At 41.0% G+C, this 25,792-nt stretch overlaps 1 long non-coding RNA gene across 4 annotated transcripts in view; it reads left to right on the top strand.

The window, feature by feature from the left end:
- Nucleotides 1-2,897: 2,897 nt before the first annotated feature.
- The window catches only part of LOC140601707 (uncharacterized), a 30,503-nt gene continuing 7,608 nt past the window's right edge, over nucleotides 2,898-25,792 (top strand). For 3 of the 4 annotated variants that reach the window (XR_012004745.1, XR_012004744.1, XR_012004743.1), the window contains exons 1-4: nucleotides 2,898-3,180; nucleotides 6,562-6,667; nucleotides 12,273-12,391; nucleotides 24,267-24,521. This is a non-coding gene — a long non-coding RNA (uncharacterized lncRNA). The remainder of the gene's footprint in view (nucleotides 3,181-6,561; nucleotides 6,668-12,272; nucleotides 12,392-24,266; nucleotides 24,522-25,792) is intronic. The other variant, XR_012004746.1, reaches the window with a different exon arrangement.

Here is a 25,792-nt window from a genome sequence, read left to right as displayed (position 1 = left end):
GTGAGGGGACAGATCCCTGTTCTTGTTCAGCCCAGGCATGAATAGGAAATAAGTCAGAGGATCCCATGTAGCAAACAGCAGCAAGAATGGAATAAAAATGCTTATTGTTAAGTATAACTCTTGATGGAACTAAGCTTTTTATTTCAATGTTTCTTTTGGTCCTAAACTATTTCCAGTAGAAATTAGAGTTCATAGATCAGAAAAGGGACAAGTGACTTCTGATATTCACTTGGCGCTGCTTAGCCTCTATGTCATGGCGCAAGGTGAGTTTGGGGACTGAAGGAGAGAGGTCAAGTCTTCCAACGCGGAGCTGGGGATCGGTAGAGACAACAGCTGGAAACAGCTTTGTAGAGAGCCGGCCCTCTGGTGTGTCCTATGCTGGAGGTGGAGGGGTGGTTCTCTGACTTAATTTGCATCCTTCTATTCTTCTGAATTATTGTTACCATTTCTCCATTTTGTTCCTGTGGGTATAGCCATGTATTTACTTAACAATAGCAATGAATGGGAGTGCTAGGTGCTGGGAATGCAGAGGTCACTGGAAGGTCTTAAGGCACTTGAAATCTGGAGGAGGATACATAAAAGCTGGATAGGGACCAAGTTTGGTTTATTCGGCTGCTTCAATATGTCACTGAGGACTCAGGTATCTGTTCTACCAACCACAGCCTCTTTTCCAACCTGAAGCCCTTGTTGGCTCGCAATGGTTGCCAGTAGTAGAGAGAGGTTACACACTGTCTTGTCCATACCCACAGGAGAGAGGGAAAGCCTCTCCTTAAACTATAAAGCTTCCATGGGGCCAACTTAGTTAGATGCACAACGCTGGCTCTGTCACTACTGTCAGTGCAATGCCATCCTGCGATCTAATGCCATCTGGATCCTGGCTCTTGAAGGAGTCAGAGGTACCAGTATTGGCCTATTAGAAACCAGAATTCTCAGGTGAACATGAAACCACATTGCTGGTACACACTGGGAAAATGGGATGGGGCTATAGAGGCAACCATTGCACAAACCAGACCAGAACCAATTCTTCCTGTTACTTTAATTAATTTTACTTGAAATTGGCATGCACAAAGGAACCTTCTCATCCCTCACCCTGATCTCAAGCTTCAGAGGCAACCCTTACAAGTCTTTTCATTGTTTCTCTTCGGATATAGCACATTGTCTTTTCTTAAATAATACACTTATACTGATTTTTCCTGATGAACACATTTAAACATTATCAATTAAATTTCCCTACTAGGAGGTGAGGATTTGTCACCTATCCTTTTCCTTCCCTATCACCCCTCCACATACATCCCCTTCCCTCCCTCTATTTCAGGGGACCAGGGTCTGTGCACTACCACCTGTGGGCCAAATCCAGCCAATAGCTTATCTCTGAGATAGCAATGGTTTTTACATTTTTAAAGAGTTATAAATATAAATATGAGTTAATATGTAGCTCACAAAATCTAAAACATTTACTATCTTGACCTTTATGGAAAAACTTTGCCAAACCTTGCTGATAGAATAATATTAACATTTTAGCAAAATCGGAAATGATTTTTTACACTGTTATGATTAAGTAAATATCTCTTATTATAGGCCCAAGTGATGCAATGTGATAATATTCCCTTGTACATTTTAAAAATCTGGTCTTAATAATTGTACTGATTTTTTACACTAGTCCAGTTTTTCAACTCTTGTCAATAATTACCAGGCTCTAACAGATGTATTAAATGTCTATTAACCTTACTTTCAAAATTCCAAAAATGTTATGTGTTGTGGGCCAGTGTTTGTGTCCCCCCTCAAATCCGTATGTTGAAGCTGTAATCCCTGATGTGATGGTATTTAGAGGTGGGGCTTTGGGAGGTAAGTAGGTCATGAGGGTGGAGCCCAGGTGCATGGGATTAGTGCCCCTAAAAGATCAGACAGAGAGATGATCTTCCTCCCCAGTGCATCTTTTTCATTCTATTTTTATCTAAAAACTTGATGAAATCTAATTTCTGCTTAATATTTCCTCTTCTTTTCTCTTTGTCATTGTGAGTTTGTACTTGTTCTTTCCTTTGTTAGTATTTTAGTTGGAGGAGAGTAAATCAAAGCATATGGTCAATATATTCTGCTCAACTGTAGATCCAAGTAACTCTAGGATAGCTAGAATGTTCAGTAAAAGAAAGCAGCACAGAATACCCCGTGAGATATCCAAAGAGTTCCCTTCAGTGACAGTCACGGACAATTTTATGGGAAAAAGGGATACGTGACCTCCACCTGATGGATTGGTGTTAATCGGCAGGTGGATGTGGGGTGTGAGAATGCAGTTTAGGCAGGAGAAAGAACAAGAGTAAAGGCCATCTGGTGGGAAAGGATGGGGCACTCAAAGAATGACCTATCTGAACCGTCGTCTGATTTGCCTAGAGCCTTAGTTGTTCATTCCAGGAAGGGCAGGGCAGAAATGAAAGATGGGAATTAAAAAAAAAAGACAGAAAGCCTTTTGAATGTTAGGAAGGGAAGAGATGGCTCATTTTTCAAGGAAGACTAACCCATAGGTCTAAGGAGTGAATCAGTAGAAAATAGTTCATAGGAGAGGTGTTCAGAAATAATGGTGTCGGCGATATGGTGATTTATAAGAAATAAATATTTGGTCTTTTTTCTACCATTCCTGGCTCACAGTTCCCAAGACCCTTGGGATTTCTGGAGCAATAAGAGCAATGGGAACATTATTATATTGTTATCATACAAATTTGGTCTCTCGTCCTCAGTTCCTGAGAGCTTCAGAGACACAAAGGTGAAACGGGTGTCTTATTATTCATAACAAGTTCCTTTCCAGAACAACAGAGTTGATGTTAATGAGGTGACTTTTGGAAAGCGGGAAGGATGGGAGCTGGTTGCCAGGGAAACCAACCTTGAATAGAGGGTTGGAACTTTCAGCCCCACCCCCTGACCTCTGTGGAGAAGGGGAGGGAGTGGAGATTGAGTTCAATCATTAATGGCCAAGGATTTAATCAATTATGTCTATGTAATGAAGCTTTCACAAAACCTTGAAAGGATGGGGCTCAGAGAGCCTCTGGTTTGGTGAACCTGTGGAGATTTGGAGAGAGTGAAGTGCTCAGAGGGGGCATGGAAGCTCTGTACCCTTCCCACTACCCGGACCTATGCAGCCATCTTCCATCTGGCTGTTCCTGAGTCATATCCTTTTATAATAAACTGGTAAGCTGGTAGGCAAAACTTTTCTCTGAATTCTGTGAGCCATTCTAGCAACTTAATCAAACCAAAAGAGAGGGTCATAGGAACCTCTAATCTATAGGAGGCGGTTAGAAGCACAGGTGATAATCCATGCTTGGGACTGGCATCTGAAGTGGGGGGTGGCTGGGGTAGTCTTATAGGACTGAGCCCTTAACCAGTGGATCTGACACTATCTCCAGGTAGATAGTGTCAAAATTGTATTGAATTGTAGGACACTCAGCTGGTGTCTTGAACGTTGCCTGGTGATGCTGTGGCAAAAAACTCCTCCACACATTGTAATTGGTGATCAGAACTTTTAGTTTCAACATTTGCTCTGACAATGGAGTTTTTATTTTCCCATCCTGTGCTGGGGGAATAAATAGGTATAACTGTTGGTCTCTGCACTCATGAATCTCAGAGCCTAGAAAGAGTGGGCTGATTGATACTCAAATAAACATTACAAATAAAAAGATGTGATTGTAACAAAGAATGTTCTCTGAAGGAGAGAAGTTTAGGGATTATGAGTCTCGGCTCAGAGAAATTTGGCTCAGGAAGTTGGAGAAAACTTCCTGAGGATGGGATGCCTGGGTGGCTCAGTGGTTGAGCATCTGCCTTTAGGCTCAGGGCACATTCCCAGGCCCAGGGATTGAGCCGTGCATCAGGCTCCCTGTGAAAAGCCTGTTACTCCCTCTGCCTATGTCTCTGCCTCTCTCTCTCTGTGTCTTTCATGAAAAATAAAAATAAAATAGAATAAAATAAAATAAAATAAAATAAAATAAAATAAAATAAAAAAGAAAACTTCCTGAGGAAAGGGGGAGATATTTGAATAAGCTCTTCAGGTAGGTGGATAAAATGTGGCCATTGGGTTACCTAGACTCTTACATAGGCTGGACAAACTCATATTTCTTCATCAATACCCCTGGCTTGGGATGTCCGCCAAGTGTGACTCTGTCCTATAGACACAATTCAGTTCATCAGCCCATGTTAGGCTGATCTTTGTTCCCAGGTGTAGGGCTCATGGTTAACATGCAAACCAATGCTTCTTGAGTCTCCTGTACCAAAAATTGTGCTGTTTCTCAAGAATTTATTACATGAAGTGCTCATAATTTTATAAGCTTGCTAAATCCTAATGTTATTAGGATTTATTTACTTTATAAATAAAGAAATCTGGAGTTAGAGAAATGAAATGTCTTGTCAAAATATCTTCCATAAATGATGGGGCCAGACACTGAATCTTGGTTTGTTTGAATCATGAGATTATACTCTCAACCATTAAGATAAATTGTGTCCCAGTTTTAGGGGAAAAGTGATATGCTAGATGCCCTGAAAACACACTTAACATTCATAGTTTAAAACCAGCACAGGGCAACCTGGGTGGCTCACTGGTTTAGTGTTGCCTTCAGCCCAGGGCCTGATCCTGGAGACCTAGGATTGAGTCTCACATCGGGTGCCCTGCATGGAGTCTGCTTCTCGCTCTGCCTGTGTCTCTGCCTCTCTCTCTCTCTCTCTGTCTCTCATGAATAAATAAATAAAATCTTAAAAATAAATAAATAAATAAATAAATAACCCAGCACAATCTCTGCCCTGGGTCAACCCTGTTAGGTAGAAGGTATCTGCATTCATGCAGAACATACTTTAGACCACAGGCCTCACAAAATGTCATCAAAACAAACAAGGATTTTTGTCTAAGTGCATAGAGCACGAGGAGGCATTAGAAAAATGAAGACTTTCTCCCTACTGCCCAAAGTTCTGAGTTGGTTAATAGAATTGATGGGACAGGGCCCACTGGTCCCTGAGGTTTATTAGTCCAGTCTTTGAGCTGATCCAAACTGTAGGCACTCCACATAGAGGCCACAAACCGCAGGTGGAGGCCTCACTGATCGCCCTGCTTCTGAATGGCCCCACAGGACAGAAAGACCCCGTGGCCTCAGAAAGAGTTATGAGCTTTGGCATCCTGTAGGGAAAGGAACAGGCATCTTCCCTCAGTCAACTGCCCTTCACAGGCTGAGAACATGATTCATGAGAACTATTTCTTTCTTTGGATGAACCCTCTGGCTTTGCTTTGGGCCAAGGAATAAGTTGGCCACAATCAACTCCCCTGAAAAAGTGGTTTCCCCACCACAATAACTCTTCCTTCTGAGGACAATGGCTTTGCTCAGTGTGGTAAAGGGGAAGTTTAACCAAAGGAAAAGCTGAGCCCGCACTGATAAAACATCACTGTTATCAACAGACTGCCAGGCGTGAGAGCTGGAGCACTGTTACCCTGCGGTGACTCCAGGAGAACCCTCTCTATGTGTTTCCCAACTGCCCCTCAGCGTAGATGTGGTCCCCCAAAACTCCTGACAGTGCCAGAGTTCAAGCAATTTGGCCTTCCTCTCCAGCCCTGCTGCAGGCCACACGTAATTATGTTCACCGAAGTTCACAGTTCACACACTTACTAAAGGATGTAACACTCACCTTTCTGAAGGTGGCCTGTAGGGGACCATGGAAGCCACTCAGGGCTTGGAGTAGCTCCTGATGTTGATTTCCCCATGCCTATTATATGGCAAAGAACTGTGATAAATGCTTGTATTTGTTCTCATGTTTAATCCCCACCAAATTCTATTAAGAGAGTAGTAGTTGTCTATTTTTAGAAATGCATTTAAAGAATTAAGCTAATTTCTTCAGGAACGTGGATAATCACCAAGCGGGTTTTCAACCAGGGCTGTCTGATGCAGAGGGATGTGCTAAGGTGGTCGTGCCAATGTCTCTATTTTAATACCTGAACAGGTCTCAGAGAAGAAAGAATGGAAATCACATATGTTCCTATTTCCCCTAAATCCAAAAGTATAAAGTTTTCCTGATTAAGAAACAGAGATGCCTACGTTTTTAACCCCAAGTGGGAAACTGCCCATTTAGTTGACACCTTCACTTGCAGGGAGACTTTTTTTTTTAAATCAGATTTTATTTATTTATGTATTTGAGAGAGAGAGAGAGAGAGGGAGAGAAAGAGAGACAGAGAGAGAACATGTGTTGGGGAAGGGGCAGAATGAGAAGGAGAATCTCAAGCACATTCCATGCTGAGCACAGAGCCCAATGTAGCATTTGGTCTCACAACTCTGAGACCATGACCTAAGCCAAAATCAAGAGTCAGAGGCTTAACCAACTGAGCCACCCAGGTGCCTCACAGGGAGATCTTTTAAGTATGAAGATGGAATAATGTGGGGGTAAGAAGCATATCCTTTCATCTCAAAGGGGAAGAGTAACATGGGGCTGGTTCTCTTAGCCCCACTCCCTGCCCAGGCAGTTAATGTGGGTACCAGGGATGCCTCTGAATCCCAGAAGGCCATGCCTCCTTCACAGGTCAGTATTTCTCTGTCTTTGCAGAGTGAAACACTCACTCTAGAGCAGCAGGAGCAGAAGAGCCCCTAGACATCATGTCACCCACGCACTTGCCACAGCTTCCATCTTCTCCTATTTTAATCACTTCAAGGTAAAAAAAGGAATCCCTACCTCACAAAAGCATAATTTCTGAATTGAATTCTATTAAACAAATTAACTAGATGAAGATTTATTTTTGGTGTGGTGTGATAGGCATACACAGAGACTGCACAAAATGGTCTTTAGGAATATGGGAAAATATTAGAACATCTTCTTTCCCCCTTTTAGGTTTTTATTTGATATATAACTTATAATACACACAAGTAAGTATACAGCAAGTTAACAATGTAGGCATGAATGCTATTTATTTAAAAAATGAATATACAACAAGGCACCTGGATGACTGTCAGTTAAGCGTCTGGCTCTTGATCTCAGTACAGGTCTTGATCGCAGGATCATGAGTTCAAGCCCTGCAGTGGGTTCCACACTGGCTTAAACAAACAAATAAACAAACAGAAATGAATATGCAAATATTTGGGAAAATACATAATCATAGAGGTTTTTTTGTGTTGACAAATGGTATTTTCATAAAAGTTTCAAAACAACCGTAACCTAATGGAGAAATTGATGTGACTGGAAAGCAGGGTGAAGTACCATTGGGATGATTGCAACACTGTATTTGCCCCTTATCCTAGGAAAGAGGCAGAAAAGGTGCAGAAGGAAAAGACTATTATTAGATATTATTATTATTAGTGGTGGTAGTAGCACTGGATAGACAAATCAACTGTTTAGACATTTAAACAATCACTTGGTATCATTTCCATTTATTTATTTATTTATTTATTTATTTATTTTTCATTTCCATTTATTTAGATATTGTTGTTAGTAGCACTGTTTAGATAAGTTTATTTGAATTTTCAGAGTTCCTTCCTCTTCTTTTTTGCAGGATTTTGGAATGTCTTAAAAGCTGCATCTAGAACATTATTTCTAAGGACAGAGGTCTATACAGTGAAGGCCTGCGGTTGTTGGGATCTTCCTGGTTCTCCCAGCAAATCCTCTCCGTACTGCCCCTACCTTAGGGTCTGAGGAGGGAGTGCTGGGGAGGAATGGGAGTCCAACCTCATGCGTCTATCTCCAGTTGCTCCTCCTTCCCTTTTTCCTCATTCAGAGGACCAAGGCATTGTTCATCCTCTTCCATCACCAATCTCTGCACACCTGCAGATCATCAAAATGTCCTCTGGGGTCAAGGTCCTAATATTTTGTCTGTCACCTCCTCTCTGCCTCTGCCAGTGTGACCCTACTTCAATCCATTATCATTTATCGCTAGAGTTCCATGACAGCTTCCTAAGCTTCCTCCTTGCTTCCCGACACGCCTCTTCTAGTCAAGTTTCTAGATTTTTTTCTTAAAATGTTCCCTGAGCCTTTCCCTTTCCTCCTCTAATGCATTATCTTTCTTGTCCTACAAAAACTTGTTCCCAGGCTTTGTTAACTCAGTTCCTAGACCATAAGAGCAACTGATCTGTGTGTCTGCTGCACCGTAGCACTTATCATCCCGTTGTCCACTGTATATTTACATACCTCTCTACCCTGTTAGATGAAGAGCTCCTTGAGGGTCAGGGACCGTGTCCTCTCATTGCACTCTCTGCCCCAGAGGCTCTACGCAGATTTGAACACCACAATAACTCAGCTGAATTCCTTCCTCCACTACAGGTCTTGACTGTCTCAACTCCTTGAGGGTCACGCATTTCCTCACAAGGGAGTTTAAGGTCACTCAGACAGATAATGGCCATCACTGGATCCAAACAAGATTGGCTTACTACCAACATGGTTCCATTACGGGTTAAGAAATGCACACTGTTTTGGAATCTAGAAACAAACCATCCCATATGAAGCATGTGAATTCTGGTCAGAGTAGCTGGGACTCCAGGGAATCACAATCACTCATTCATAATTGGACCACAAGATACACACCTCTTTTCTGTGCTTAACCTCCACCCTCTCTTGGAGGGTCCAGGGAGCACAGGTGGGAATGGCAAACACAGTTAGAATCAACTGGTACATATGTAAAAGGGAGACAAAGGCCAGAAATACTGAGATGCATTTCAGAGATTGACATATTCTGGGATCCCAAGAAAGAAGATATCTGGGGGGGAACCCACTTTGGGTGAAGGCAGTGAGGGACGGGCTATCTGGGATTTAGGTGCATCTTACCAGGATAAGGCGATTCAGGTTTTTCTGTTATACTAGTTGTTCTTTTCTCACTATTCCTCTTTAGATTCTTTTCTGTACTCTTTCTTCCTCTGCCTTCAGAGTCATGCCAGCTGATTTATATCTTTTCTAGAGATCCAATGAAAGGGGAGTGGTTACCATTACCTCTGGGTAGTGGGAGACAGATGGAGCTAAAGGAGAGAAAACTAAGGACCTGAAGGAGAGCCACTTGGCTGGCTAATTCTCATGCCCAGATTCAAAGCTTTAAGAAGCTTTTTTTTTTTATTCTATTTATTCATTCATGAGAGACATAGAGAGAGAGAGAGGCACAGAGACTCAGGCAGAGGGAGAAGCAGGCTCCATGCAGGGAGCCCGATGTGGGACTCGATACCAGGTCTCCAGGATCACACCCTGGGCTGAAGGCAGCATTAAACTGCTGAGCCACCCAGGCTGCCCTTTAAGAAGCTTTATTAGCAAGGACAAGGGATTGACCAATGTTCTGAAAAATATCAGTCATGGCTGCTGCAAGAAGACCGATCTCCTTAACTCTAGCTAAAATTCACTGGATGGAAGAACCTCAGCTAATTTCCTCCCTCTGACAGATCTTATCCATGGAATGGAGAATGATGTTTTCTGAAGGTTACAAAGCTACCTGCACCAGTGGGAATGATGACTGAGCCCTGGCATCTGGTTGGCTTTAGTGAAAGCAAGAAAAGGGTCTTGTGTTGGGTTTAGAACTTCTGCATATGGTTCCATAGATTGTGTTCTGTTCAACTTCAGGAGATGCCATTTGCTTAATCTCTATAAGGTGATAATCACATACCCTCTAATGTAAATAACCCCCCCTAAAATTGAGCTGTGTACAGGCTACCTAAAGGGAGAGGCTCTGAGATGCCAGAGTAATCCTGGACCTCCTGTAACATAACTCCCATGGTTCAGTTGGATGAGCTTGATTTCTGGTTGAAGGATGCACCCAAACTCTGGGGGAACTTCTCTAAAACGAAAATCAGGACCCGTGGCTGACAAAAGATTTTCTTGAGAGACTCTGGTGTCAGAACTGATGTCATTTGTTTGCATAACAAAATCCAAACAAATAAGGCAATGTAAAGAGATTTGTTGTTGCACTGGAATTTTAGGCGGATGCTTAGGGTAGGAATAGTTCTTATTCAGCATTTTGGTAGTGTTGGGGCCAACAGATAGCAAGTCTCCACCAAAGCACGAGATACACAGGCATAGGGATATCCCAAACCACACTTCCACTCTACTACACTGGGCAGTTGCTGATCTTGCCCCTGGGTCTAAAGAAAATCTCAACAGGCTGAACAGGGGAAATAGGTTTGCTTTTGACTAGCATCTCCCAACCCAAACTTGTCCATAAGGGAGTGTGTCCCTTTGGCCCACCTGTGACTCAGGCCACTGCCCGTGTCCTTCTGCTCTGCCAATCTGAAAATCTGCATCTTCTTTCTTTGATCTGGGCCACCTCTGTGTGATCTCATCTCCTCTCATGGCTTCAGTTACAAGACATAAACTGCTGATTTTCATAACCGGTCTTATCTCCAGCCCAGATTCTCCTCTGAGCTCCAGACCCACACTTGCAATCATCCAGTGGACAGCTCTAGTTGGACATGCCATACTGAGCCTCTTTCTCCAAATCCACTTTATCAAGATGAATTGATATTTTGTTCTCTGCCCCTCTGTGACCAATCTGTTCTAAACTTAGAGGTGAATTGATGAAAGAGACATGATTAACATTGGCTCTTAAAACCCCCAGAATTTCCATTTTATAGATGGGAAAAAAATGAGACATGAGGCTGACATACACTGAGCCTGGAGGGTAAAAGTTTCATATAAGGTCATTTATACTAAATAATAGACTTGCAATCTCGATGTATATTTTTATGAAGTCCAAACTTTGAAATCTGGTTTAAGTATCAGTTGAAATGATCATTACTATGCCCATAGGGTTTTAGATAATAACAGTTACTGCCTCCAACCATCAACTCCTGCCAAACAGCCTCCAGAATTTTGTGTTTCAGGTGTGTAAAGATAGGCCTCAGCAACAACAACAAAAGTGTTCTCTCACCAATACTTAAAATTTATGTCCAATACTTAAAATAGAAATGGTAAAGAATGCATTGCCTTAGGTAAACTGTATCTGTTTATGATAAACCAAGGTTTGCAAGAGGATATTTAAAAAAAGACTCAAGACATATCTCTTTCGTACTTCAAAAGCCATTTGGTCCTGGGTCCAACAGGCAAAGTGGTTATTATGGTCCCATGTGGGAAAAGGCGGGTGAGGTTGGAATGTGCCCAGTAAACATGAAACCCCATCCACAGAGCTCCACTTGCTCCCGCTGCTCTGGTGAGGCTAATTGGAGGAGAGCAACCTTTTTTGAGAAAGGAAAGAAATTTCTGGATTTGAAGCAGATGTCTGGACCTTGCTGAATCTACACTGCAGGCTTTTAAAGGAAATATTGCAATAATTAGGAGTCCGGTTTGAAGTCAATGTGTTGCTGTAAAAATTAAGGATGTTTATAACTGTGGGAAGGTTCTCTTTAAAAACCCAATTCTGATTCCAATTTGCTAGCAAATTGCATCCTGGCCCCATGGAAGGAGTGATCAGGGGACCTGTTTAATAGATCAGGATCCTCAGTGTCCGATGAAGAGGAGGGTATTCATTGATGTTGATGAAAAGTAAATATGAATTCTCATGTAGCATCCAGAATTTAAACAGAATGTTTTCTCAGTTGATTTAAAAAAAAAAAAAAAAGAAAGAAAGAAAAGAAAAAAGAAAGGGAAGATGAAAAAAAAACCCCAAAAAGCCAAACAGAAAAGACAACTTGGCTTTCCTTGTGTGGTCCCTGGAATGGGAAATCTAGCATTTGCTAAAATCACCACAGTTTCTCAGATATTGCTTGGTCAAGAAACACCATATTATACTCAATTTCAGGATGGTCAAGGACAAGAAATTAGACAATATGTGGATTGAGTTTCCCTGCAGGCATGGATAATTATTAAGTATGTGGGGAAAAAGTTTGACTTGCATATACCAGGAAGGGGAAAAGTTCTAAGCTTATCTATCAGTCCAGAATCAGATCTTAAGCAGAAAATGCTGTAGTGAAGGGGGGTTGGAGGTACATGCACCCGAGTGCAAAGCCAGTTTCTATTACATAGTTTTGTGACCATGAAGTTTTTGAAGCTTGATTCATCAACTATATTAGGGGTCATGATATCTACCTTTCACTATTGCTTTGAGTATTGATTGTAATAGCATATGTAAAGCAATTGTGGCGTAGGCCACGTTGTAGGTACATAAGGTACACGCCGCCTTACTTGTCAGGCTCTGGTCCTCTATTCATATATCAGTAGGTCAATGTCATTGCTGGGACAATACAGCTTATAGCAGTACAGAGATGAAGGAAAAGAAACTATATTAGAGTCAGCTAAATGTTCCTTAATATCCTATCTTCTTGTTAGTGATAGAACTCACACATTCTGGTCCCGCACAGGATTTCTCATCTAAAAACTACATTTCCCAATGTGACCAGATTCTACCAGTGGAAGTTAGGATGTGTACAACTTCTGTACTGCGCCACTTGCCTTCTACCTCTTCTTTCTCTTCCCACAGGTAAGAACATGTACACAATGACAGTAAATCAGCTTTAGCCTATAGATGAAGGCAATATCTCAATAGGTGGAAAAGATACAAAAATAGGAGCCTGGGTGCCTGGATGACTTTGTGGAGCAGAGCTTCTTAGGCCTCTGGGATCATCTGACACTTCAGACTCTTATGTTAGAGGAAACAATAAAACTATTTTGCTTTAGTCTTACTTATTTTGTTCATTTTAAAAAAGATTTTATTTATTTATTTATTCATTCATATTTATTTATTTATTTATTTATTTATTTATTTATTTATTTGAGACAGAGAGAGAGGGAGGGAGGGAGACAGAGAGCAAGAGAGGAGGAGAAAAGGGAGAGAGAGAGAACCTTAAGCAGACTCCCCTCTGAGCATGGAGCCTGATGGAAGGTTCAGTCTCATGACCCTGAGTTCATGACCTGAACCAAAATCAAGAGTCAACCATTTAACTGCTGAGCCACCCAGGCACTCCTGTTCTGCTCGTTAAAGCACCTAAACATATACCCTAACTACTACAGGAGCCTATCTGTACTGTGTTCTAAAATATAAATTATGTCACGTCAGTATTCTGATCCAGAAACTGCTATAGCTCCCTATTGTTCATCAGTGAATTGCATTTAGGGCATTATAGGCATCACTGGTGGCAGGATTAGGAATGGGCAGCTCTGGGGCTGAGAGGAGACCAACCTAGAGGCAGCTTGGCTAGGGGCTCTTGAATAAAGGGAGATAATTCTGGAGAGGTGGGCTGAGACCACTTATGAGGTGCCCATATGATTACAGAGCCAACTTCATACTGTTAGGCTTAGGAAGTCGTTTTTGGGACTTCTATCTTGCCTGGCTGGATTCCAGATGACTGAGTTTGATATCTGTCTCTAGGCCTTCATCTTTTAGAGAGCCCTTTAGAATATGCAAACATACATTGAATCGGCACTGATTCGGGTCCCTGGGTGGCTCAGCAGTTTGGTGCCTGCCTTCAGCCCAAGGTGTGATCTTGGAGTCCCGGGATCGAGTCCCGCATCGGGCTCCCTGCATGGAGCCTGCTTCTCCTTCTGCCTGTGTCTCTGCCTCTCTCTCTCTCTCTCTCTCTCTGTGTGTCTCATGAATAAATAAATAAAATCTTTAAAAAAATAAAAAATAATAAAAGAATTGGCACTGATTCTAAAAACTGTCCTCATTGTCCTGAATTATCCCAGTAAATTTGAATTGTGAGTTTTCCCTATGCTCTTCAACATTTGATTGCTCATTTATTAATTCAGAGCTCAGTAATTTAACAGAGTTCATTGAGCATTTACCATGTGCCTTGTCTGTGTCAGATACTGAGACTACAGATATGCATAATAATTGGCCCTTATTTTCACGGAGTATGCAGTCTAGAATCTATTAATACTCATTGTCAATAACTGGGCTTCCACTTCATGACACTGTTGTCACACAACAGTGTCATGAAGTGTTTGTCAATAGAAAGAAAGCCTTTGTCTTCAGGAAGCCCACCATTTACAGCTATTATTAGACACAATCCTCACTTAGTTCTGCCTTGTAATTATAGAGTTGTGTTGTATGCTTGGACCTACCACTAGAAGAGTTCTTTGCTAGTGGAAACTGTGCTGACTTCATCTCTCGTCCTCTCCCTCTCCACAGAAAATATTTCTGGCCTAATGTATAGTAAATATTCTGCAAATGTTTGTTGAAATTAAATCCATGCAGCAAAAGACATCCCTTCAAAATTAGTCATCTCCATTCTACAAAACCAAAGGCACATGTAGAGTCATTTTTAGTTTCTCAATCACCATTAACCACCATTGAACTAGTTATTACCCAGGGAATAATTTTAAAACACAAAACAACCATATCTGCTTTGATGCTCTTCCTCACTTTTCCTTGCTAATGGGACAAGATGGTGATAATTCATTTCTTCTCAATGTTTTCCAGAAACACTTTTGTAACTGGTAAAATTCAAGTGGTTTTTCAACTTCATTTATGAGGCAGTAACTACGTGAGTGGTTTTTACACTTCATTTATAAGGTAGCAACGAAGGTACATGTGTAAAAGTTATTCTGAACTAATTTTTCAAGGCTATCTCAATTTTCAGTACCAAAATCCACTTTGCATAAAAGACAAAAAAATCCATGTCTCGAGACAATACTTTCATCTCAACTCATTTTGTTTAGAAGTAGATAAAATTAGTTTAGAAAAATGCATCCCCATGTTCTAATAAAATACCAACTATAATAACATTAATTTTGTCAGTGTTAATTAAACACAAGTCTAGTGTAGAGTGACACATACAGGCCAAAGCTACAGTGCTCCCAACCAATAAAAAGAAAGTTGAGGAGCTGATCTTAAAGAAAACCCTTAACATATCATTCAGAGGCTCAAAGAAATGTCCTGACGAATTCATCAAATACAAACACTTGCCTAATACTAGTCTCAGTTAAGCGTGGTGCCTCCAGTACTTACTCCAAATATGAAAACCAATGACCTAACGTAGTTTTTTTTATTGGTGATTTAAAAAGAAAATGCAGGGTTTACTTTAGTTGGAAGGGGGATAAAAGTCAAAATAACTGTCTCATTAGAGAAATACTCAATGGTCTTCTCTAACTCAGGGCCTTAAGGCTTTTCACTTAGACAATTAAAAGAGCCTCTTAACTGGCCTCCCTGCCTCCCCCTCTCCTACATAATCCCTCCTGAATACTGAGGCCTGAATGAGCTGTCTGCATTATATATTTGACACTATCGCATCACTTCTCTTCTCTACTTAAAGTCTTAAAACTCTCCATTACTTTCAGATATCATAAAATGATCTATAGCGGTGCACTCCAAGTGTGGACCCAGGGACAAGGCCTGGCCCATCCTGCTAAGTTTTCATTGGTCCACGGCTACATGAGACAAAGGAAGGGCAATGTGGCAGGTTGTTCATAAAGCTACGTTGATTAGAATTTATTTAACTTTTTAAAAAAGTTCTGTTCTTTATTCTGAGGTAATATCGGTCTGACTTTTGGAAACCCCTTATTTTATGAAATAATGGTTATGGGTGGTTTTTAAAAATGGCAAATTTAAAAGTTGAGGTTGGCCAGAGCTCTGTGATGCTTCTTGCTGCCTGAGGCCCTGGTCCCTTCTCACTGACCATGCAGATCTCTCCCATGTCCTCCATGAGACTCATGGCCCTGGGTTGTCCACCGCTAATCACTGCAAAGTCACCCATGCAGGCCCCCTGGCTCTCATCTCAGCTCCCATGTTGCACAGGAGCTAAGGCAGCCTAAAGAACACTGAGACCTTTCTTTCCTCACTGTGCCTATTTATCTCCAGGATTGGGCTAGGGCCACCCTATGTCTACAGAGGCAAAGGGGTAAGCAGGGCAAGAGCCCCTCCACCCATTATCTCATGATAATCAAGTTAGGTATATACTGCGATTATACCCACTTGTGCAGATTAGGAAATGAGGGACAGTCAGCTTTGTACTCACAGTGCCATGCCCAGGAGGAGGGAACCCCACTCTTATTTGTTCATCTTTCTATCCCCAGCATCTAGCAAAATCAGGCACGTAGATAATATTTGACAAATGCCTTGAGTAAGTAAATAAATGATTTTTCATTTTTTAATCATAAAAATATACTTTATTTTTTTCTGACAATAAACATACTTGTATGTCATACAAAATTCACACATGTTAAAATGTAAAGAAATAAAAAGTCATCTGAAGTCTTTCCCTTAAGAAGGAACCTTGCTAACAGTGTGATGATCATCATGTCATACATTAATGGCAAATATATGGTCCCTTTACAAAAGTGTCCTATACGTTAGATATTATACATGTTTTCCATAATGTATTTTTCATTCAATAATACCTCATAGCCATTTTTTGTAACCAAAAAATATAGATCTATATATTATAATATTAAAAAATTCAGATTATTGAGCCATTTGGATCTACCATGGTTTAACCATTTTTTTTTCTTTTTAACCATTTCTTTACATCCTACAAATGTCAATATGTTGTTTTATTTTTATTTAGTTCAAAATATTTTATAACTACCATTATAATTTCTTTTTTTAACAGAAATAATTAAGTTTTTTGGCTTTAAATTTATAAATACTTGAGTTATTTTTCAAATATATTTTTGCTACTCATTTTTAGTCTAATTCTGCCATAATCAGAAAGCCTATGTCATATGATCTCAATTTACTTAACTATTTCAAGATTTACAAAAAAAAAAAAAAAGAAAGAAAGAAAATGGGAAGCCTGGGTGGCTCAGCGGTTGAGCGTCTGACTTTGGCTCAGGGTGTGATCCTGGAGTCCCAGGATCGAGTCCCACATCAGGCTCTTTGCTTGGAGCCTGCTTCTCTGTCTATGTCTTTGCCTCTCTCTCTGTCTCTCATGAATAAATAGTCTTAAAAAAAAAAACTGTTTCGAGGTTATTTTATGTCCCAGAACATGATTTACCTTGGTAGATGTTTTATGTACTCTTGAATTTAATTTGCATTGTTACTTTTGCATTACATATTCCGTAAATGTCAAATTGATCAAACTGGTTTATGGTATGGCTCTATTCTGCTCTGCCCTTCATGATTTTTCTGTTTTATCAATTACAGAGAAAAAAGTATTAAAATGTCCAAGTATAATTGTGGATTTGTTTATCTCTTGTTGCAATTATAACCGTTACAGCTAAAGATTTCTTTGAGCTCTGTTATTTGGCTTATACCAATTTAGGATTGATATAACCTCCTGATTAATTTGCCATATAATGTTTATGAAAGTCTCTCTTTATCCCTGGTACTATTTTTCATTTTGAAACTACTTTTCTTTTTTAAGATTTTATTTATTTATTTGATCTAGAGAGTGAGGGCGTGCGCGAGAAAGCACAAGAGGGGGAGTGGGGCAAGCAGTCTCCCCACTGAGCAGGGAACCAGAGGCGGGGTTCGTTTCCAGAACTCCAGGATCATGACCTGACCCAAAGGCAGATGCTTAACCAACTGAGCCACCCAGGCACCCCTTGAAACTACTTTGACATCAGTGTAGACACTATCTTCCTAAGGGTTAGTATTTGCATGGTATATCTTTTTCCATTCTTTGATGTACCTTTATCCTTATATTTCCAGTGGGTTCGTTGTAGAAAGCGCATCTATGGATCAGTTGGGTTTTGCTGCTGCTTCTTCTTCTTCTTCTTCTTCTTCTTCTTCTTCTTCTTCTTCTAACCAATCTATTAATCTCTGCATCTTATTGGAACTGTTAAATCATTACATTTAATGTAGTTGTCAATATGGTTGAGTTTAAAGCAACTAGCTTGGTATCAGTTTTCTTCTTGCCTATTTTTGGCCTTTTCCCCTCTATATGAGTTTTTGTGTATTTTTAATTTTGCATATTTTAGGATCCCTTTTTAACTCTAATTTGTTTTGTTTTTAATTCCATTTTCCCCGTTAGTCCTCTATACTCTTGTCATACAGTTTGTGTGTTATAAACCCACAGGATAGTTACTATTTTTTTTACCTTAAACTATTCTATAATTTAAGAAAGTTAAAAAGAAAGTAAGAGGAAAAGAAAGAAAAAAGAAAGAAAAAGAGAAAAAAAAGAAGAAAGAAGAAAGAAGAAAGAAAGAAAGAAAGAAAGAGAAAGAAAGAAAGAAAGAAAGAAAGAAAGAAAGAAAGAAAGAAAGAAAGAAAGAAAGAAAGAAAGAAAGAAAGGAAGGAAGGAAGGAAGGAAGGAAGGAAGGAAGGAAGGAAGGAAGAAAGAAAGAAAGAGAAATACCTTTAAGATTTACCTATGTATTTACTATTTTTGGTGCTTCTCATTCCTTCGTATAGATCCAGATTTCTCCTTCAGCTTCAAGAATTTCCTTTCACATTTTTAAATGGTACATACCTCACATAGGTGAATTCTTTCAGGTTTTCTAAGCAAAGTCTTTATTCCATTTTTATTTTTCAAGTTCAGTTGGTAATAAATTCGAGATTTGCATTTTTTTCTTTCACTTTTAAAAATATTGCTCGTTATCTTCTATTTTGCATAGCTTCTGTTAGAAGTCTGTTGTGATTTTGTGTTGGTGTTCCTCTGTTCCTACTGTGGATTTTTTTTCTGTCTGCTTTAAAAAGTTTTCCTTATTACTGGTTTTTAGAAATTTCATTATGATGTGCTTTGCTGTGGCTTACTTTGTTTCTTCTGTTTAGATCCATTGAGCTTTTGGGATCTGTGTGTTTATAGTTTTCATCAAATTTGGAAAAACTTCCAGCCATCGCTTCTCCCTCCATCCCTCCCCTATATTTTTCTTCTCCTTCTGGATCTTGGCTTACGTCCTTGATACAGTCTTACAGGTCACTGATGCTCTATGTATTTGTTTATTCTCATTAGTTTTCTTTCTGTGTTTCCTTTTAGTTTATTTTCATTGCTATATTTTTTTCATTCACTGATGGTTTCTTCTGCATGTCTAATGCGCTGCAAATTCCTTTTCATGTGTTTTTCTTGTCAGATAATGCATTTTTCATCTCTTAAAAGTTCCATTTGAGTCTTTTTATATCTTCCACTTAACTTCTCATCACATTCATGTTTTCCTTTACATTCTTGCGTTGCCAGAGTGTATTTATTATAGCTGTTTTAATGTTCTATCTGCTGATATCATCATATCTGTCATTTTAGTGTCTGTTTCTACTGATTGATTTTTCTGCTGGTCAAAGATCTTTGTATTCCCATTAATTTTTATTGGATGATCTACATTGTGCGCTTTACAATGTTGGGGTTTGGAGTTTGTTGCAATCTTTTAATTAGTGTGATTTTTTTTTCATGCAGTTAAGTTACTTAGCATCATCAGCCTGAGCCTCCTTAGGACAGCTTTTAAGCTTTGTTAGAAACAACCTAGAGCAACTTTTAGTCTAGGACTGATTTAGATGTATTACCGAGTGGATACCTTAATAGATGACTGTACCCGCTGTGAACAGTCCTTCTTGAGCCCCTGGAATTGCTCAGCCTCCTGCTCTTCCTCCCTCTCTTCCCCACTCATTTCATAAAGTTTTTCCCAAGTATGTCGTCCACACTAGTCAATGATTGGAGGGAACCTCCCTGCAGATCTCTGGACATCTCTCTGCATTTTCTCTTTTTTAGCATTCACTCTGCAAACTCTGATCCTGCAAATTGGCTTCCTGGAACTCTGCTCTCTGTCTTCAACTCAGTGAATTGAGTTTTGTTTGGGTTCTCTGTTCTGCTCTATGTCCTGAGGGCTGCCTCCAGGCAGCAATGTGGGCAGTCATCAGGCTCATCTCATTTGTTTCTCTTCCCTCAGGGATAGCAGTCCTGTTCTGCCTCTTGCTCAGTATCTAAAAAGAGTTGTTTCATCTATTTACCTCATTTTCTAGCTGTTTGTGGTGGGAGAAGAATTCCCATAGCAGCTAATCCTTTGTGGTCAGAAGCAGATGTTGGCATCAATATTTTATAAGGTCCATTGGGTTATTCCACTGAGCAGCCAGGATTGAGAACCAGTTCTTTAGACACTCATCAATATCAGTTTTGTTTGTTTTTTAAGTCCTTGTCAATTCTTGAGATTAAAAATGATACATTCATATTTTGTAATTCAGTTTTTTGTGAGGTTGAATGACTTTTCATATTTCCTGGCCATTTACATTTTTTTCCTGCTAGACAAACCTGTTTATGCTTTTCTTAACCATCCCCCCCTTTTTCTTGTAAATTCAGAGATTTGCTTTATCAAGAGCCCTTTATATGTTACTGATATTATTTTTGTCTCTTAAATTGCAAACGGTTTTCCCATTGATCATTTATGTCTTGTTTATGGCGGCTGTGATGTGGAGGGAAGTGAAGGAAAGGTCCTGGTTGCACCGTGTGCTTCTAACTCCTTATGTAGCCCTAAATATTGGCTGTTTCCTTTATGGTCTCAGCTTGCGAAAGACGCTGATCTCTGGTCAGATTTATTTTAAACACCTTTCTTTAGAAATACATACCCACCCCCCTGCAAGGCACACTCCAAAAAAGGGACTTCATTTTGGTAGACTTTGCCTTTTTTTGGTGAACAGATTCAAGAATGTGTTAGATAGAACATAATGGATCGCTTGACCTCAAAAAGCTATACATGTACACGTATGCTCCAAACTGGCATGTAGTCATGGACTTTGGGCTCCTAGTTAGTGGCCCTGAGCATAGGCTGACTGGAAGAGAAGACTCCATCCCTGAGGCCTGACTGTGAAAGCCAGGAAGGAAGAGTGGACTTCCAGTGGTCACCTGGGAAGGCTATTGTTGTGGGAGGGGGCTACTGCTGGGGCATTTCTCCTCACAGGATTCCCTGACTGCCCCCATGCCCAGGTACTGCTGCTTCATCCTTTACTGAAGTGCACAGTAGACTGGAAGAAGGTCTGAGTTAGGAATCAACAAAGGGCTAGGGAACCTGGAGGTCAGTAGGATTCTGACTCCTGCAGGGCAGCTAAGGTTTGGTTCTGCAGATGAGCTCAACTCCCTACAAGGTCCTCCTCTGAAGACTTAAGATTCCCAGGATGCTTGGAATTCACACAAGTTTCCTAGCAGACATTATTATTATTATTATTATTATTATTATTATTATTATTTTACCTTCTTTACTCCCTTCAGGTGACACAGGAAGACCAGAGGGGCTGGAGTGGGAGAAATGCCTCCTCCAGATGGGATAAGGCTCTGGTAAAGCCTTGCCTCTAGAGTAGTCCTTTGGCATGGAGAACACTCTGGACTATTTTTAAATGGTCCCTTTTCCTCTCCCGTTGCCAGAGTTAGATGGAATCTTTCTGGGCTTTCCATGATGAGAAACTAGAAGGGTCCCAGAGATAAACTCCATCTCTGTCCTACAGTGCAACCTTGCCTGAGTTTCTTAAGCACCAGCAGCTGACAAAACCAGCAATCGTCCTGCCTAAGAGATTGAACTTCATGGTTCTTGACCTCTGGCAGAGATTAGTTTTTTTCTGGAGTTTAAGGAGAAAGGTGGCAGTAGAAAGAAATGAGATTTGACAAGTGGGCAGGGCCCAGGCCAGAAAAAAAGCCTGTGGACTCTCCTCAGTGCCCATTCTACTGGCAGTGGGGAAACCCTTAAGAAAAGGTTGAAAGAGTGGAAGAGGTTTTCAGATTTGTATTTCCCAGAGGTTCCTCCAAGCAAAAGGTTTGAGGGGGATGAGCTGAAAGCTATTATTGTCATTAAGGCCAGAGACAGAGAGTGAAGGGTGGTAGCCCTGGAGATTGGAAAGAGTTTTAGGACCCAAGAAAACTGAAGGAGCGGTATATTTGGTGACTGATCCTGTGTGGTGGCAGAAAAAGGCACAAAATGCGGGGAGGCCCAGCATGTAACAGCTCCAAAGCCCCCAAAACTCCTCCCCGAGGTATAGCCTCCACCCCAGTACAGCTGGTTCCCTTCCTGCTCCAAGGAGGAGATGAAGGATGGCATGGAGGTGCCTTTAGAACTCTTGTTATCCACCATCAGACACAAGCGTCAACGTGCTTGCAGGTAATTGCTGAGCGTGGTCTAGTCAGATTCTAATCACACCAGGAAACACTTATTTGAAATTCTTAACACGGGAACAGTCCTGTTACACTATGAAAGACTGGCAAAATATAAAAAGAACTGGGTTTATATGACTAACCTGAAATATGCCAATTAAGCTAACTAGCAGAGACTTATGCAATTGTTTTGCATCTGGGAAGTCTGCGCAGAAATGAACTCAGCGGAGTAAAGAGAGTTTATAGAGCACAGGCTGGGATAACGCTAGGCCAGCTGGGTACCCATGCCAAGTGTCCTACTGTCATAGCCCTCAGAATAGCAAGGACCTGCCAACCATGGTCTGAACCAGCTTGCTGCCTTCAGGAGGGGACCACTGCCATTGAACTGATGAGCCCCCGGGGTCACTGAGGAATCAAATTCATCCAAAACCCCTAGAGACAAGCATTTCAGTTATTACACAGACCTCAGGAAATTCTACTTTTTAAAATTAAGGGATAAAACTATCAATCACACTTTAAGGTAAACCTTATTCTTTTCAGGGTGCCTGGGTGGCTCAATTGGTTGGGCATCTGCCTTCTACTCGGCTCATGATCCCGGGTTCCCAGGATGGAGCCCTACATCGGGCTCCCTGCTCAGGGGGCAGCCTGCTTCTCCCTCTCCCTCTGCCTGCTGCTCCTCCTGCTTGTGCTGTCTCTCTGTCAAACAAATAAATAAAATCTTAAAAAAACAAACCATCATTCTTTTCATTTGACTGCTCTGAATTGATATTTTTTTTAAAAAATGAATGTAAAAATTTCTGTAGTAAATGGATAAAGATTTGAAGGTCTGAGGGTTAGACAAGAAGGTCAAGAGGATAAGAAGTCCCTTCCTCTTTGGGCTCCTCTCACCAAGCACAGGGCTTAATATATAGCAAGTATTAGATAAAAATCTTTAAAAATTAACTGTTATGTCAGATCTGTATTTCCTTTTTTAAAATAATTTAAAAATTATTTTTCAAAAATAATTTTTAATCTTAAAAATTATTTAAGAATAAATAATTTCTACATCCAACACAGGGCTTGAACTCACAGCCCTGAGATCCAGAATTACATGCTCTATCAACTGAGCCAACCAGGCACCTCATCAGATTTGTACTTCAAATAGGCTTTGACCACCATTTTCCACGTTCTCAATAATAATCAGCTCTCTATGCAAACATATTCCTAACAATAGTCAAAATAACATTTTTTATTTCTCAAGTACTCCACCTTTTTTTAAAATTTTTTAAAAGGATTATTTATTTACTCGTGAGAGACAGAGAGGCAGAGACATAGGTAGAGGGAGAAGTGGGCTCCCTGCAGGGAGCCCGATGTGGGACTCAATCCTGAGACTCCAGGATAAGGCCCTGGGTCGAAGGCAGGTGCTGAACCGCTGAGCCACCCAGGTATTCCTCAAGTACTCCACCTTTAAAGTAAAGTTGGCTTGCTATGCTCACCGGTTCTAGGCAGCACAGACCAGAGGCTGTCCTTTGTTCAGAAGGCAATGTGTGTCTTCTCAACTCCAATGAGTATAGAAGACACTCAGAGTCTTTTGCAAAATAATTTGCAAATGCTTATTATAATCATTTTTAGAACTGCTTTGGAATATGCAATTTCTAGGAGACTCAGTGTTGATTGCCTCAAAAATTCTTTGTCACTCATTACATGGGCGCTCTCACCTACCAAGGTGTTCCCATCCTGTAAAGGACCTTCCTTTACATAGACTATTAGTTTGGCATTGTTGAACTGCTGGCCACATGGGAAGGCAGCCCAGACTTGGGTCAGCCAGACCTGGGTTCGAGTCCCACATCCACTACCATCTCTTTGCAAATATTTGAGTGAATCGCTTCTCTTTCTGTACCTGAGTTTTCTCATTTGGCAAATGGAGGTGTAGTCAAGGCTCATTGTGAGAATCAAGAGAGGAAACAAGGAAACATGTGAACCCCCTATATAAACTTTAATGCAGTACATAGGGGTAAACGATTTCTTTATTTCTGCACAATATAGAGGATTTTATCTGATGGCACTTTGTCCCCAATTGTATTTTTTTAAGATTTTATTTATTTGTTCATGAGAGACAGAGAAAGAGAGAGGCAGAGACACAGGCAGAGGGAGAAGCCGACTCCCTGTGGGGAGCCCTATGCGGGACTAGATCCCAGGACCTCGGGATCATGACCTGAGCCAAAGGCAGATGCTCAGCCACTGAACCACCCAGGTGCCCTTGTCCCCATATGTATTACATAATTGCAGAGCCTGAAAGTAAATGCCTAAAGAGAGACAAGGACAGAGAGACAATGTTCAAGGTTGACAGCATGTAAGTGGAATGCTCATGTGATATGATGACCTATATACTATTTATTTATAGTAATAAATAATGCTATTTATTACTTGCAGCATGCTTATTGGTGAAACATTACTGAGCCTAAAGTCTTTTTAGAGCCTCAGATCTATGACTGGCAGAGTTCCAGTGTCACGTGGTGAAGGAGAGGGCGCCAGACCTCCGCCTCCTGATTCCCAGTCTCCGTTCTCATATCTCTGCTTGTCCAAGTACAGCCTTTAAAATCTGTAGCAAGACAAGATGGTACTGCTTCTGAAGATAACGAATTCCCCATATTCAGAGGCTTGATGGCCATCAAAGAGTGATACGGTGTAAGTAATGTCAGTCTTCTATTTGGGAGTCGGTGAGGGATGGATGGTGGTAGAAACAATGACCTTTAAAGATCTCCTGACCTTGAACTTCTGGGAGGTTCTGAGCTTATAGATCCAGTTCTTGGCTCCTGATGATCACAAGGATAGGAGGCTGACAGAGAGGGGGGTAAGGGGGTGACCAAAATGGTTCCTGAGCTGGACTCGTGTTTGCCCAGCCTCAGCATCCAAACAACACATTTTAGAAAATTCCCAGGCATGTGCACACCTTTTGCTGTTGTGCACAGGGAATCCAGACATGCAGGTAACCAAAGCCATGTCTTTTCCCCTTTGCACCCCGACTCATTCTGCTTTGGCTAGAGAACAAGGGAGAATTTATCCCTAGATTCATAATCCCTCAGTCCAAGTGAGTGAGCCATGGTGGGGAGGTGGCCACACTTCTGTCGTCCTGGACAGTCATACGCTGACCTTAAAGGCAATTGATGTATCAGGAGGCTCTTCAGAAACACGGAGCCATGAGCAGGTAACTCCAGGAGAGAATCAGTTTGTCCCACTCAGGAGAGGGCTACAATCTGCCCTCCTTTCTCCTCCAAAAGAGCCTCTTGCCAGACTCTTTGGTCCCTCGAACGAGCTTCTGTTAGGCTGAAACACTGGGACTTTGAGGGGAGTCGTAGGGAGTGTAGTCCATCAGGAAAAGTCACAGTGAAGACTCAAAATCACATGCTCTGAGGAGTAGCTGAAGGACCTGGGGTTGATGGACACAGAGTAGAGATGTTTAGGAGAACATGTCACTGCCTGCACACCTCCACTGAAGGAGGTTATTTGTTCTGAGTGCCTCTGCAGGGCACAGCTGAAGCCGATGGCATGGAAGTTACATTGATATGGATTTAGAACCAACTGAAGGACTAAATTTCTGATGGTAAAAACCGTTTACACTTGCAAAGGGTTATCTTATGAGAAAGAGCGCTCCCAGCTACTGAGTGTACATGAGGCCAGGCTGGCAACCCCTGTAAGCATTTATTCAACAAAGAATGAGTTAATAATTGCATAACATTCACTGAGCAACTATTCTGTGCTTACACTGTGCTTGGCAATGGACCACAGAAACAATAAACTGCATTCCCTGTCTTTTAGAAATGTGTGGCTCAGCAAATCCCACTACTATGGTCACAGTAGTGGGATTTGTGGAAGTACTGGGATTTGGTTGGGGAAGACAGGTGGTCCTCAATGACCAGTAGAGGTAGGTACTCCCTTTATTTAAAATCCCAAGAGCT

Source organism: Canis lupus, chromosome 12, assembly GCF_048164855.1.
Source record: "Canis lupus baileyi chromosome 12, mCanLup2.hap1, whole genome shotgun sequence".
NCBI classification, from domain to species: domain Eukaryota; kingdom Metazoa; phylum Chordata; class Mammalia; order Carnivora; family Canidae; genus Canis; species Canis lupus.
This window is presented reverse-complemented; position numbering and strand designations above follow the sequence as displayed.